The sequence below is a fragment of the Ranitomeya imitator genome, chromosome 1 (assembly GCF_032444005.1).
Source record: "Ranitomeya imitator isolate aRanImi1 chromosome 1, aRanImi1.pri, whole genome shotgun sequence".
NCBI classification, from domain to species: domain Eukaryota; kingdom Metazoa; phylum Chordata; class Amphibia; order Anura; family Dendrobatidae; genus Ranitomeya; species Ranitomeya imitator.
Window position 1 is genome coordinate 1,981,830 of NC_091282.1, and position 15,241 is coordinate 1,997,070.

Genomic DNA, 15,241 nt, shown 5'->3' on the forward strand with positions numbered 1-15,241 from the left:
TGTGGGTCTGGGCGGTAGGTTGAGAAGCCTCGAGCCCTCCTTTGTTCTCCTCCCCGCTGGAGGGAGGGACGGGGAGGCCGAGCGCCCGGGCAACAGGGCCGAGATTTGAAAACAACCCTCCAAAGCATCCCAGTCTTTTGCGGCCGGCTGACACGAGAGTGAAAAGGGGGGCGCCTCCGAGTGTCCCCAAACCAGAAAGCGCGACTCTTAACGGTGGATCACTCGGCGCGCGCGTCGAAGAACGCAGCTAGCTGCGAGAATTAAGTGTGAATTGCAGGACACATTGATCATCGACACTTCGAACGCACCTTGCGGCCCCGGGGTGCTCCCGGGGCTATGCCTGTCTGAGGGTTGCCCCTCCATCTATCGCCTCCATGGCGCAGCTGGGGTCCCCTCGCAAGGGTGACAACGAGGGAGGCCTGAGGCTCCGTGCCCTGATGGTCTCTTCTCCTTTATCCCTTACGTCCCCCCAAGGCCAGACTCACCTGCCCTGGGCCCACCTGATGGGGTTTACCATCGTCACTCCCCCCGTTGCGACGTGAAACCCTGTGGCGCAATGAAGGTGAAGGCCGGGGCGCTCCGGCCGAGGTGGGATCCCGCCGCCCGCTCCGGGGGGTTGACACGGCGGGTGCACCATCGGCCCGCCTCTGTCGGGGAGGTGGAGCATGAGTGCGCGATAGGACCCGAAAGATGGTGAGCTATGCCTGGGCAGGACGAAGCCAGAGGAAACTCTGGTGGAGGTCCGCAGCGACCCTGATGTGCAAATTGGGTATAGGGGCGTTTGTAGATGTGCTTGGCCCGTACGGGGATCGAACCCACGACCTTGGTGTTATTAGCACCACGCTCTAACCAACTGAGCTAAATGGCCATAGGTGTGGTCCCTGGGTATAGGGGCGAAAGACTCACGGAGACCACGGGCAGACGTACAGGGGCCTGATCAACCCCTGGACCGTACGGGCTGCTGTGCCTGCCGCAGGCGAGAAGCGAGAACCCCTTCGGGGCACGGAGACCACAACCGGACGTACGGGGGTCTGACCCACCCCTGGACCGTACGGTCTGCTGGCTGCCGTTCCTGGTGCAGGCGAGAAGCGGGAACCCCTTCGGGGCATGGAGACCACAACCGGATGTACGGGGGTCTGATCCACCCCTGGACCGTACGGTCTGCTGGCTGCCGTGCCTGGTGCAGGCGAGAAGTGGGAACCCCTTCGGGGCACGGAGACCACAACCGTACGTCCGGGAGTCTGACCCACCCCTGGACCGTACGGTCTGCTGGCTGCCGTGCCTGGTGCAGGCGAGAAGCGGGAACCCCTTCGGGGCACGGAGACCACAACCGGACGTACGGGGGTCTGATCAACCCCTGTACCGTACGGGCTGCTGGCTGCCGTGCCGTCCTCAAATTGCTTGGCCTAAACAAAAGTCAATTTTTTGTGACAACAGTGATGACCGTGACATAGCACTGGAGGTGTACCCCAAGACAGTGACCTAAGTGTGGGTGAAGTCTGTGGTTCATGGGCGGAAAGTTGAATTTTGGGTGAAAAACCATACTTTCACACTTTGAAAATTTCAGACATGTGTCAGACTTCCAGGCAGGGGGAAACCGCTGGAGGTGTACCGAGGACACTTCCAGAAGCCTGGGGAAGCTTTTCTGGAAGAGTCCTTGACACTTGGAAAATTTTGGGCAATTTTCTGAGAAAAAAAAAAATCACATTTCCCCTTACCCCCCACCCAAGAGGGGCTTCAATATGTTGCAGAGTACCCCGAAAGGGTCCCCAAAGTGGGAGAAAAGTGAGGCAAGTCAAAGAGGCAAAGATGAATGTACATTTGAATAATTTTATTAATGTCAGATAAAAATTGACATATTCACAAGGGCTTTGTTCTCCTGATTGGGATGAGCCGAATATTCTTGAGACTATACTCCTCAGTAGAATCGGATGACTCGGTATCACTTTCCGTGAGGTCTACCACCTCGTTATCCAATTCACTGGTTGATGCCATTACTGGCGACATAATTTTTGCGTCCTCATGATTTCCTGCGTTGAACACTAGCTCTTGGGCACGGCACATATCGGTCAGGGTCTTCTCCCGGTAAACTCTCTCGGCCACATCGTTTGTATGTGCCAAGTAGCGTGCAAACAAGCGCTTTTCGCAATCTGTGTATTGTGACAAAGTCCATGTCTCGCAAATCCGCCGTACAAGGTGGCTGGTGATGTTTGGGAGGTTGTAGCTACGGAGGAAAGCACATTGTTAGTACCGGTTGCTACTTATGGCTGTGGGTCACTTGACTTGTGGCTACCTTACCTTGAATGGTATCGTCTGAGTCTCATGGATGGATTTTTTATGACCTTCCCGGTACACGTCACGAAAAAGTTTGTGATAATCTTTCGGCCAAAGGTAAAGACCGGTCTGACATATTCCGCATACGCATTGAACCACTGAAAAAGAAAAAAAATATATATATGTTACTCTCCAGTCTGGGGGCACCCCTCCAAAAGGTTTTACATGGGGACAAGAGAGTGTTTTGCTCCCCACAATGAGTGGGGTTGCCTGGGTTCCCTGGCTTTGAGAAAAGCTTACCGATTCCTCTTCCTCTGAAAGTACAAAAGTTGCTACCTGAGAGGTGGAGCACTTGTGAGTCTTCACACCCACAATTGTCTTGCGTCTTCCTTGGTACGTGTGATGGATCCTCTCATTCCACTCTGAAACCTACGATGTGAAAAAAAAAGGTGGAAAAATATTGAACCGGTTCAGCAAATACCGCTGACCCACAGGGCCCGACGACTTACCGTCATGTTACGAACAACACCTGGTCTTTGGAGATGTTTTAGAATCAGAAGGGCCTCGAGGTACAGTACCACTTCCCGGCGATCTACTTCTGATCCGCCATCTGTCACAGCCTCGATGCTAGCTAGAAATGTTGGCCTTGCCTCCTCCAGTATAATCTGGCAGTCCTTGGGTGACTTTGATGGCTTCATCAATAGATCGTACCTGTGGGGAAAAATAAAGGCAATTAACCAACATCCAAGGTTTGGTAACAATGCGCTGAATATTGGCTCTTTTGAACGGTGTACCTTTTACTTACAGACTCTCGGCAGGCTCCCTTGTACAATGATTTCTGAAGGTCTGTTGTAAAATTCATGAACACTTCGCATGCCTTATAAAGTTGAGGATTCTCTAGTCTCAGTTTGGTAGCCCTCATCTGATACATGGTAAATCTCCGTATATGCTTCAACATTTTGAGGGAGGTCTGGCTCGATAGATGGAGTTTTCCAAGTTGTTGAAAAAAATTATTAACCTGGTTTGGTTTTACGAGGTACTCCAGAGTTACAGATTTTGGGTTCACAAAAAATAGAAACCGTGCTACGTTTGATACCTCCTGTTGACAGTTTGGGACCCCATGGGTAACTGTTAGGTACGAGTGGAACCCCTTTAACATGGGGTGATTCAATGAGTGACGCTTGTACAATCCGGCGGCCTTGGTAGCCGTGCGGTTTTTGTCTTTCCATTCCCTTTTCTGGATACTTAAATTGCTGCCATCCATGACCTCCTCATTGCCTATGCGGTCAGAAATGCTCCCTGTGTGGTCAGGCTCAGGGCACGGGTCTCCCTCCCGACTGTCTACCGGCCGTAAAAGGAAAGGCACATCCATCTCATCCGAATCTAGCTTTGGCGTGGGGCATGGGTCTCCCTCCCGACTGTCTACTGGCCGTAAAAGGAAAGGTACATCCATCTCATCTGAATCTAGCTCTGGCGGGGGGCACGGGTCTCCCTCCAGACTGTCTCCCGGCCGTAAAAGGAAAGGCACATCCATCACATCTGAATCTAGCTCTGGCATGGAGCCTGGGCGGAGCTCCGGATTGTCAGTTGGTACCTGAGCGGGCCCTTCACAGGTCAGTGGTGTGATTTGTGACTCAAACCTAGGCTTGTTTGCTATCAAAAAGCCGTGACCTTCTAAGAAGGCTACAGTCTCCTCCAAGGATTGGAGGGGCTTGAGCTCACTGAATTGGATTGTTGTCCCCTTGTTGGCGATACAGCGAAGTTGATACTTTGCGGAGGCTATGGCGGTTTTTATCTCCGAATCACCGTGTGACCTCAGGCATACCCTTCTCAGATGTGTGGATATATATTTGGTTACCCTGTGGCACACGGGGCATGTAAGTGGTGTCCGTGGGTGCCTGCGGGGGAGACACAAGCAATAAAACCGGTCACCTTGCCAGCAAGTGTACAACTCCACTACAAGGTACATTCATGTGTCTCTACGTGGCCGACAAATGTCTTCTACTCACCGCTCCATTGCGAAGGGTTTCCCGCAGTCAAACAGAGCGTCTCGTAATAGTTTATTAAAGTGCCGTGTTTCTCTGTGTCTTGAACTGTGGCAAATGATTTTCCTCCGCGCGAGTCAGCCACGCAGGTGAAAGACGCCAGCTGAGGTGATTGAAATTAACCGGATGTGTTTTGCCGTACTCTGATATAGGTCACCACGGGGGTTGAGTCAGCCCAGGGGGTGGCACCTCCACGGTCGCTAAACATCCGTAGGGTTGATGATATATCCCTCACCTGATCCACCTGCTGTAATCACCTATACGGCATCACGGGGGATGACTCAGCCCCAGGGGTGGCACCTGACCGGATCCACCTGCCATAATCGCCTATACGGCATCACGGGGGATGACTCAGCCCCAGGGGGTGGCACCTACACGGCTGTCGATCAGTCATATCTGTAACGGATTGGGTACTAACTGGATCCATCGATCCCAGTCAAAGCACGGTGGCTCACTTGTTAGCGCTGCGGCCTTGCCGAGCTGGCGTCTCGGGTTCGAATCCTGTTGTGTCATACATTCAGAAAGGGAAAAATCTCAGGTGTTATGTCAAGGACACTTCCTTAGACATTTTTAGAAAAATTTTGAGACAATCCCGATTTTGTAAAAAAAAAAAAATCTCACATTTTCCCTACTTCAACCTCATGGGTCGTCAATATGTTGTAAAGTACCCCAAGATAGAGACCCAAGTGTGGGTAAAGTGTCTGGTTCATGGGCACAAAGTTGAATTTTCAGTGAAAATTTGTCGGAAATCCGCTGTGGACATTGGCTGGGCGCGTGACCCGAATGAGAGAGGCGAATCTGGGTGACCCGAGCTTGGCAGGACCCTTCCCACGGGGGTCCTGGTTCTCTGGAGGTAATCACTGTCAGAAGGGCACATCTTGAGTCCTCACCCAGGTGAGGGCTCTCGGAAGGCGGACGCCCTTCTGTCTTTGTCCCCCCAGAGCAGGCTCGGTGTTTATCGGAAGTCTTCTGCGGACGTTGGCTGGGCGCGTGACCCGAGTGAGAGAGGCGAATCTGGGCGACCCGAGCTTGGCAGGACCCTTCCCACGGGGGTCCTGGTTCTCTGGAGGTAATCACTGTCAGAAGGGCACATCTTGAGTCCTCACCCAGGTGAGGGCTCTCGGAAGGCGGACGCCCTTCTGTCTTTGTCCCCCCAGAGCAGGCTCGGTGTTTATCGGAAGTCTTCTGCGGACGTTGGCTGGGCGCGTGACCCGAATGAGAGAGGCGAATCTGGGTGACCCGAGCTTGGCAGGACCCTTCCCACGGGGGGTCCTGGTTCTCTGGAGGTAATCACTGTCAGAAGGGCACATCTTGGGTCCTCACCCAGGTGAGGGCTCTCGGAAGGCGGACGCCCTTCTGTCTTTGTCCCCCCAGAGCAGGCTCGGTGTTTATCGGAAGTCTTCTGCGGATGTTGGCTGGGCGCGTGACCCGAGTGAGAGAGGCGAATCTGGGCGACCCGAGCTTGGCAGGACCCTTCCCATGGGGGTCCTGGTTCTCTGGAGGTAATCACTGTCAGAAGGGCACATCTTGGGTCCTCACCCAGGTGAGGGCTCTTGGAAGGCGGACGCCCTTCTGTCTTTGTCCCCCCAGAGCAGGCTCGGTGTTTATCGGAAGTCTTCTGCGGACGTTGGCTGGGCGCGTGACCCGAGTGAGAGAGGCGAATCTGGGCGACCCGAGCTTGGCAGGACCCTTCCCACGGGGGTCCTGGTTCTCTGGAGGTAATCACTGTCAGAAGGGCACATCTTGAGTCCTCACCCAGGTGAGGGCTCTCGGAAGGCGGACGCCCTTCTGTCTTTGTCCCCCCAGAGCAGGCTCGGTGTTTATCGGAAGTCTTCTGCGGACGTTGGCTGGGCGCGTGACCCGAGTGAGAGAGGCGAATCTGGGTGACCCGAGCTTGGCAGGACCCTTCCCACGGGGGGTCCTGGTTCTCTGGAGGTAATCACTGTCAGAAGGGCACATCTTGGGTCCTCACCCAGGTGAGGGCTCTCGGAAGGCGGACGCCCTTCTGTCTTTGTCCCCCCAGAGCAGGCTCGGTGTTTATCGGAAGTCTTCTGCGGACGTTGGCTGGGCGCGTGACCCGAGTGAGAGAGGCGAATCTGGGCGACCCGAGCTTGGCAGGACCCTTCCCACGGGGGTCCTGGTTCTCTGGAGGTAATCACTGTCAGAAGGGCACATCTTGGGTCCTCACCCAGGTGAGGGCTCTCGGAAGGCGGACGCCCTTCTGTCTTTGTCCCCCCAGAGCAGGCTCGGTGTTTATCGGAAGTCTTCTGCGGACGTTGGCTGGGCGCGTGACCCGAGTGAGAGAGGCGAATCTGGGCGACCCGAGCTTGGCAGGACCCTTCCCACGGGGGTCCTGGTTCTCTGGAGGTAACCACTGTCAGAAGGGCACATCTTGGGTCCTCACCCAGGTGAGGGCTCTCGGAAGGCGAACGGCCTTCTGTCCCTGTCCCCTAGAGCAGGCTCGGTGTTTCTCTGTAGGATGTCCCCACCGGTTTGGTTTTTGTGTTCCGAGATGTATCCTTGCAGCTTGGCCGAAACAAACATTTGCCGTTTTCGGTGGCGACAGCCATGACCGCGGCGAAGCACTTTGGGCGCGGCCGGGATGCGCACACCCCGCTCACCACGTTTCAGTCGCTGGCTGAGTGGACTCCGTAGGGGGGCTTAATAGTCGGCCCTGTGGAAGTCGGAGGGGGGCTTAATAGTCGGCCCTGCGGAAGTCGGTGGAGGGCTTAATAGTCGGCCCTGCGGAAGACGGAGGGGGCTTAATAGTCGGCCTGTGGAGGTTGTCTGTGGGCTTAATAGTCACCCTGAGTACGCCATAGCGACTCTCCAAGGTGGGGGCACAGTGTGCGTTCCATGGGCGGAAAGTTTAATTTTGAGCGAAAAACCGTATTTTCGCACTGTAAAAAATGTCAGACTTCCAGGCGGGGGAAAACCGCAGGAGGCGTACCGAGGAGGCTTCCAGGAGCCTGGGGAAGATTTTCCAAAAGTGTCCTTGACACTTAGAAATATTTTGAAAAAAATCACGATTTTGTGAAAATTGACACGTTTCCCCTACTTCCACGCCAGGGGGGCGTCAATATGTTGTGAGGTACCCCAGGACAGTCGCCCAAATGTGGGTGAAGTTTGCGGGTCATGGGCGTAAAGTCGAATTTTGGGTGAAAAACCGCGTTTTCATGCGCTAAAAATTTCAGACAAGTGTCAGACTTCCAGGCAGGGGGAAACCGCAGGAGGCGTACCGAGGAGGCTTCCAGGAGCCTGGGGAAGATTATCCAAAAGTGTCCTTGACACTTAGAAATATTTTCAGAAAATCACGATTTTGTGAAAATTGACACGTTTCCCCTACTTCCACGCCAGGGGGGCGTCAATATGTTGTGAGGTACCCCAGGACAGTCGCCTAAATGTGGGTGAAGTTTGCGAGTCACGGGCGCAAAGTCGAATTTTGGGTGAAAAACCGCGTTTTCATGCGCTAAAAATTTCAGACAAGTGTCAGACTTCCAGGCAGGGGGAAACCGCAGGAGGCGTACCGAGGAGGCTTCCAGGAGCCTGGGGAAGATTATCCAAAAGTGTCCTTGACACTTAGAAATATTTTGAAAAAATCACGATTTTGTGAAAATTGACACGTTTCCCCTACTTCCACGCCAGGGGGGCGTCAATATGTTGTGAGGTACCCCAGGACAGTCGCCCAAATGTGGGTGAAGTTTGCGAGTCATGGGCGCAAAGTCGAATTTTGGGTGAAAAACCGCATTTTCATACTCTAAAAATTTCAGACAAGTGTCAGACTTCCAGGCAGGGAGAAACCGCAGGAGGCGTACCGAGGAGGCTTCCAGGAGCCTGGGGAAGATTATCCAAAAGTGTCCTTGACACTTAGAAATATTTTGAAAAAATCACGATTTTGTGAAAATTGACACGTTTCCCCTACTTCCACGCCAGGGGGGCGTCAATATGTTGTGAGGTACCCCAGGACAGTCGCCCAAATGTGGGTGAAGTTTGCGAGTCATGGGCGCAAAGTCGAATTTTGGGTGAAAAACCGCATTTTCATACTCTAAAAATTTCAGACAAGTGTCAGACTTCCAGGCAGGGAGAAACCGCAGGAGGCGTACCGAGGAGGCTTCCAGGAGCCTGGGGAAGATTATCCAAAAGTGTCCTTGACACTTAGAAATATTTTGAAAAAATCACGATTTTGTGAAAATTGACACGTTTCCCCTACTTCCACGCCAGGGGGGCGTCAATATGTTGTGAGGTACCCCAGGACAGTCGCCCAAATGTGGGTGAAGTTTGCGAGTCATGGGCGCAAAGTCGAATTTTGGGTGAAAAACCGCATTTTCATACTCTAAAAATTTCAGACAAGTGTCAGACTTCCAGGCAGGGAGAAACCGCAGTAGGCGTACCGAGGAGGCTTCCAGGAGCCTGGGGAAGATTTTCCAAAAGTGTCCTTGACACTTAGAAATATTTTGAGAAATTTCCGATTTTGTGAAAAATGACCCCTTTCCCCTACTTCCACCCTAAAGGGGCGTCAATATGTTGTAAAGCACCCCGAGACAGAGACCTAAGCGTGGGCAAAGTTTGGGTCTGATGGGTGGAACACTGAAAAAAACGCGATTTTCCACTTAGAACAAACATAGAACTTTCAGACTTCCAGGCGGGGGGAAAGCTCTGAAGCTGTACCGAGGACACTTCCATGGCCCCCGGATCGATTTTCAAGAACGAGTCCTTGGGACTTTGAAATTTTTCGGCGATGCGTTTTTGGCTTCCGGGAGCCGCAGAACGTTGGGAAATTCGTTCCGCTCGCCGGCTCCAGGTGTTTCGGGCTAGTCCAGGCCCCAGCTACGCCGCCTGGCCGCCAAATTTCGCAAAATCGAAAAAAAAAAAAATAGAACCGGAATGAGGAATTTCTGGCCGCCGGATCCGCCGCACAGCTCCAGGAAGTCGGACACTTTTCGGCTTCGCTCCCTTAAAGTGTGGGTCGGTGTTTCGCCATGCAAATACCCACTTTTGCACACCAGCTGCAGGATATAGGAGAGAGGGGTACCTCTCGGGCCTGACTGATTTCCGATGTTTTCGTGGTTCCTCAAGTCGGGTAGGCGGTTTGGCGAGTACCCCCCCTGTTTGCATGGAAGTCCGCCCTCGCGTCGACACCAGGCTTCCGCGGCTCCAGGGGGACTCTTGCCGGTCGTCTGCCCCAAGTCAGAGACGCGTTTCCCGGGTCGCCTGAGCCTGAACGGACCCTCCCCAAGCGTGTTCTGGTTCTCCGAGGGTGACGGATGTCAGAAGGGAGGCAGATCTGGAGTCTTCGTCCCGAGGAGGGCTCCAGGAGGGCGGATTGCACCCCCTGACTCGGTCCCCTCAGAGCAGGCTTGGCGTTTCTCTGCGTCGGATGTCTCCCGCTTCCACGCCACCGGGGAGACCTATGAGAGAATCGCACTGTGACCCGGATTCCGTCTCGAGGGCGCCCGTAGCGTGTCGGAGAGGTACCTCCAGGACTATCGGGCATGTTTCTTCCCCGTCTCCCCGAGGGGAAGGATGGCAGCGGGTGGGGTTTCTCACCCATGCCCCCCACCGGCTCTTCCTCCGATCGATTTGGCTCAGCGCTCCCGGGTGGGGAGGTGGTGCCGCTCGCTCGGCCCGGGCTTTGGAGCCCGCGTCGGTCTAAGGTGGGCGGTCTCCTTCCTCTTTTACCCCCCGGGATTCAGGCACGCATCCTTGGGCGTGCACGCCGGCAGTCGCCTCCCGTTCGCAGGACGGTGGCTGCCGTGCAGAGGGGGAGTTTGACCCGAACTGTGGTACGGCAGGGGTCCGACGACCCGCGCGGGCGAATGGCGGGGCGTCCACCCACCTCGGCGCGGGGTAGCACAACGATCTTCTCCGAGGGCGGCCCTTTGACTTCCAGATGCGCAGCTCGCCCGTGGAGGCCCGTGCCGACCCCCACCCAGCGTCCGATGGGCGGCCTCCGCGGTGGGCATCGGCGAGAGCGGCGGCGGTGGGTGGCGCTTCCACGCCACCGCCGAGCTCCGCGTTCTCCAGTCTTTTCCCGAGCCCCTACGATAGTGGGGGGACGACAGACGCGTGAGGAGGCAGGCGGAGTGGGTTCTCACCGCGTGGTGTGCCCGGCCGAACGCCGTCGCCTTCCCCGCTCGTCCGACGTCCTCCGAGGCGGCTCGGAAGGGAGCGCGAGAGGGAGAGAGAGAGAGAGAGAGACCAAGCGGACGCCCCAGAGCGAGAAGGGAGGATGGAAAAGGGAGAGACGAGTGGGGCAAAAAGAGTTTTGGCGAAGGGGAGTACCCGGCGAACTGCCGCCCCGGGCTTCTTCTGTTCTCAACAGCGGAGGCACGGCTTTGGGGGGGAGACGCCGCTCGGTTGGGGCTCCTTTGAGGTTACGGGCAAGAGCCCGGGACGAGGGACTACGCCATAGGGCGACGCCGACACGGCCAGGCCAACTGCGCCCCCCGTGCGACCTCCGTGTCGCTGGCGGGCTCTGCGCCTGAGCCGCGGTGGACCCCGACGGCCAGCCCCCCTCTCCCACTCCTCGCGCCCGTCCGCCGGTGGGTCGAGGACCCCCCGCGGCGGAGGCAGGTCTAAGCCAGACGGAGGCCCCGCATAGGCCCCCCACCGCCCTGGCCCCTCTCCCCAGCAGCGACTCTGTGTGTCGCCCCGGGAGCGGTGGGTCACGAGGCAGGGTGGCCGTGGCGTCCTCCGAAGGCCAGTCACCTACGGCCCTCCCCGTGCAAGGGGTGGTTTTTACAACAGATGCCCTCCGATCGGGAGGCCGGGTCTAAGCCAGATGGTGGCGCCGCATAGGCCCCCCACCGCCCTGGCCCCTCTCCCCAGCAGCGACTCTGTGTGTCGCCCCGGGAGCGGTGGGTCACGAGGCAGGGGAGCCGTGGTGTCCTCCGGAGGCCAGTCACCTCGCCCTCTCCGTGCAAGGTGGGTTTTTTTCCAGACACCCTCCGCATCGGCCGCCTCGCACCGTACAGCGTGCACGATCTCCCCAGCGGCACTGCACTCGCCGTTCAGGCTCCTTTTTTTTTATTTTTTTCTCCGCAAGGTGACTCCCCGGGCTTCTTCTGTTCTCAACAGCGGAGGCATGGCTTTGGGGGGAGACGCCGCTCGGTTGGCTTCCTTTGAGGTTACGGGCAAGGGCCCGGGACGAGGGACTACGCCGGAGGGCGACGCCGACACGGCCAGGCCAACTGCGCCCCCCGCGCGACCTCCGTGTCGCTGGCGGGCTCTGCGCCTGAGCCGCGGTGGACCCCGACGGCCAGCCCCCCTCTCCCACTCCTCGCGCCCGTCCGCCGGTGGGTCGAGGACCCCCCTCGGCGGAGGCAGGTCTAAGCCAGACGGAGGCCCCGCATAGGCCCCCCACCGCCCTGGCCCCTCTCCCCAGCAGCGACTCTGTGTGTCGCCCCGGGAGCGGTGGGTCACGAGGCAGGGCGGCCGTGGCGTCCTCCGAAGGCCAGTCACCTACGGCCCTCCCCGTGCAAGGGGTGGTTTTTACAACGGATGCCCTCCGATCGGGAGGCCGGGTCTAAGCCAGATGGTGGCGCCGCATAGGCCCCCCACCGCCCTGGCCCCTCTCCCCAGCAGCGACTCTGTGTGTCGCCCCGGGAGCGGTGGGTCACGAGGCAGGGGAGCCGTGGCGTCCTCCGGAGGCCAGTCACCTCGCCCTCTCCGTGCAAGGTGGGTTTTTTTTCCAGACACCCTCCGCATCGGCCGCCTCGCACCGTACAGCGTGCACGATCTCCCCAGTGGCACTGCACTCGCCGTTCAGGCTCCTTTTTTTCCTCCGCAAGGTGACGCCCCGGGATGCCCACCTGCTGGCACGGACGACGAGGAGGATTTCCCTTCCTCCGGGTGCCCTTCCCGCTGCGGGGCTTCCTATCTGGCTTCTCTCCCTCGATTGATTAAGTCCCTGGCCTTTGTACACACTGCCCGTCGCTACTACCGATTGGATGGTTTAGTGAGGTCCTTGGATCGGCCCCGCCGGGTTCGGCCAAGACCCATGGTGGAGAGCCGAGAAGACGATCGAACTTGACTATCTAGAGACAGTAAAAGTCGTAACAAGGTTTCCCTAGATGAACCTGTGGAAGGATCTTTAATGGGCGAGTGAAAAATACCGATGAGGTGCAGATCAGGAGGCCAGCCGCCCGCCAAATCCCCGAAGGGTACCGAACGTGATGGGGGCGGTGGTAGGTCTCTTTCTGCTTCGCCAGGGCGCTCCGCAGGGTGGGGACGGTGAGGGCACGTGAGGACAGCGGGCGGGCGACGTCGGGAGGGTGCGGGGAGCCCCTCTCGCTCCGTCGCCCAGGAAAAAGACGCCCGGCCTCGCGCCGACGATTGTTGCCCTGCCGCTGCCTGCCGAGGAAAAATAAGAAGCCCCCCGCGTACGCGAAAGGCCGTCCCGGGTACCATTCTCCTGTGCGCTCACACACCCCTCCCCGGGGTATGTGGGTCTGGGCGGTAGGTTGAGAAGCCTCGAGCCCTCCTTTGTTCTCCTCCCCGCTGGAGGGAGGGACGGGGAGGCCGAGCGCCCGGGCAACAGGGCCGAGATTTGAAAACAACCCTCCAAAGCATCCCAGTCTTTTGCGGCCGGCTGACACGAGAGTGAAAAGGGGGGCGCCTCCGAGTGTCCCCAAACCAGAAAGCGCGACTCTTAACGGTGGATCACTCGGCGCGCGCGTCGAAGAACGCAGCTAGCTGCGAGAATTAAGTGTGAATTGCAGGACACATTGATCATCGACACTTCGAACGCACCTTGCGGCCCCGGGGTGCTCCCGGGGCTATGCCTGTCTGAGGGTTGCCCCTCCATCTATCGCCTCCATGGCGCAGCTGGGGTCCCCTCGCAAGGGTGACAACGAGGGAGGCCTGAGGCTCCGTGCCCTGATGGTCTCTTCTCCTTTATCCCTTACGTCCCCCCAAGGCCAGACTCACCTGCCCTGGGCCCACCTGATGGGGTTTACCATCGTCACTCCCCCCGTTGCGACGTGAAACCCTGTGGCGCAATGAAGGTGAAGGCCGGGGCGCTCCGGCCGAGGTGGGATCCCGCCGCCCGCTCCGGGGGGTTGACACGGCGGGTGCACCATCGGCCCGCCTCTGTCGGGGAGGTGGAGCATGAGTGCGCGATAGGACCCGAAAGATGGTGAGCTATGCCTGGGCAGGACGAAGCCAGAGGAAACTCTGGTGGAGGTCCGCAGCGACCCTGATGTGCAAATTGGTCATCTGGGTATAGGGGCGTTTGTAGATGTGCTTGGCCCGTACGGGGATCGAACCCACGACCTTGGTGTTATTAGCACCACGCTCTAACCAACTGAGCTAAATGGCCATAGGTGTGGTCCCTGGGTATAGGGGCGAAAGGACCACGGGCAGACGTACAGGGGCCTGATCAACCCCTGGACCGTACGGGCTGCTGTGCCTGCCGCAGGCGAGAAGCGAGAACCCCTTCGGGGCACGGAGACTACAACCGGACGTACGGGGGTCTGACCCACCCCTGGACCGTACGGTCTGCTGGCTGCTGTGCCTGCCGCAGGCGAGAAGCGAGAACCCCTTCGGGGCACGGAGACCACAACCGGACGTACGGGGGTCTGACCCACCCCTGGACCGTACGGTCTGCTGGCTGCCGTTCCTGGTGCAGGCGAGAAGCGGGAACCCCTTCGGGGCATGGAGACCACAACCGGACGTACGGGGGTCTGATCCACCCCTGGACCGTACGGTCTGCTGGCTGCCGTGCCTGGTGCAGGCGAGAAGTGGGAACCCCTTCGGGGCACGGAGACCACAACCGTACGTCCGGGAGTCTGACCCACCCTTGGACCGTACGGTCTGCTGGCTGCCGTGCCTGGTGCAGGCGAGAAGCGGGAACCCCTTCGGGGCACGGAGACCACAACCGGACGTACGGGGGTCTGATCAACCCCTGTACCGTACGGGCTGCTGGCTGCCGTGCCGTCCTCAAATTGCTTGGCCTAAACAAAAGTCAATTTTTTGTGACAACAGTGATGACCGTGACATAGCACTGGAGGTGTACCCCAAGACAGTGACCTAAGTGTGGGTGAAGTCTGTGGTTCATGGGCGGAAAGTTGAATTTTGGGTGAAAAACCATACTTTCACACTTTGAAAATTTCAGACATGTGTCAGACTTCCAGGCAGGGGGAAACCGCTGGAGGTGTACCGAGGACACTTCCAGAAGCCTGGGGAAGCTTTTCTGGAAGAGTCCTTGACACTTGGAAAATTTTGGGCAATTTTCTGAGAAAAAAAAAAATCACATTTCCCCTTACCCCCCACCCAAGAGGGGCTTCAATATGTTGCAGAGTACCCCGAAAGGGTCCCCAAAGTGGGAGAAAAGTGAGGCAAGTCAAAGAGGCAAAGATGAATGTACATTTGAATAATTTTATTAATGTCAGATAAAAATTGACATATTCACAAGGGCTTTGTTCTCCTGATTGGGATGAGCCGAATATTCTTGAGACTATACTCCTCAGTAGAATCGGATGACTCGGTATCACTTTCCGTGAGGTCTACCACCTCGTTATCCAATTCACTGGTTGATGCCATTACTGGCGACATAATTTTTGCGTCCTCATGATTTCCAGCGTTGAACACTAGCTCTTGGGCACGGCACATATCGGTCAGGGTCTTCTCCCGGTAAACTCTCTCGGCCACATCGTTTGTATGTGCCAAGTAGCGTGCAAACAAGCGCTTTTCGCAATCTGTGTATTGTGACAAAGTCCATGTCTCGCAAATCCGCCGTACAAGGTGGCTGGTGATGTTTGGGAGGTTGTAGCTACGGAGGAAAGCACATTGTTAGTACCGGTTGCTACTTATGGCTGTGGGTCACTTGACTTGTGGCTACCTTACCTTGAATGGTATCGTCTGAGTCTCATGGATGGATTTTTTATGACCTTCCCGGTACACGTCACGAAAAAGTTTGTGAT

General features: G+C 57.1%; 2 non-coding genes across 2 annotated transcripts; both read left to right on the forward strand.

Annotated features, from left to right (window-relative positions):
* Positions 1 to 202: 202 nt before the first annotated feature.
* On the forward strand, positions 203 to 354 carry LOC138660000 (5.8S ribosomal RNA). Its single transcript, XR_011317507.1, has one exon. It is a non-coding gene; the product is annotated as a 5.8S ribosomal RNA (ribosomal RNA).
* A 12,610-nt stretch (positions 355 to 12,964) lies between these two features.
* Positions 12,965 to 13,116, forward strand: LOC138660001 (5.8S ribosomal RNA). The gene has a single exon (XR_011317508.1). It is a non-coding gene; the product is annotated as a 5.8S ribosomal RNA (ribosomal RNA).
* The last annotated feature ends 2,125 nt before the right edge of the window (positions 13,117 to 15,241 follow it).